General features: G+C 35.1%; 1 protein-coding gene across 2 annotated transcripts in view; it reads right to left on the bottom strand.

The window, feature by feature from the left end:
- Nucleotides 1-342, bottom strand: part of LOC106873810 (UNC93-like protein MFSD11) — a 26,909-nt gene that overhangs the window by 10,917 nt on the left and 15,650 nt on the right. The window lies entirely within an intron of this gene.

Genomic DNA, 342 nt, shown 5'->3' with positions numbered 1-342 from the left:
TTTAATCTACTTGGTAGCATGTTATGGTTGGAATACGAAAAAATACAGTGTTCCTACCAGCAATTAACTTGACAGAATGTACAAGGAGCTTTTCTTGTAGCACCAACACTAGTGAGGTCACCAGAAATTTAATTTAAATAAACACCAACATGATTTCTTTTTAAAGGAAGAAGTCAATGTGGCACAGACAAAACAAATAGTGAGGAAATGTGTTAGGGAGAGAGAGTGAGAAAGAGGGTCTATGTGAGTGAGTGTGTGATTGTATGTGTTAGATAAAGAGTTAGTATTTATTAGAAAGACAGTGAGAGGGAAAGGTAATGAATGACCGAATCAAAAATATGT

Source organism: Octopus bimaculoides, chromosome 22 (assembly GCF_001194135.2).
Source record: "Octopus bimaculoides isolate UCB-OBI-ISO-001 chromosome 22, ASM119413v2, whole genome shotgun sequence".
NCBI classification, from domain to species: domain Eukaryota; kingdom Metazoa; phylum Mollusca; class Cephalopoda; order Octopoda; family Octopodidae; genus Octopus; species Octopus bimaculoides.
This window is presented reverse-complemented; position numbering and strand designations above follow the sequence as displayed.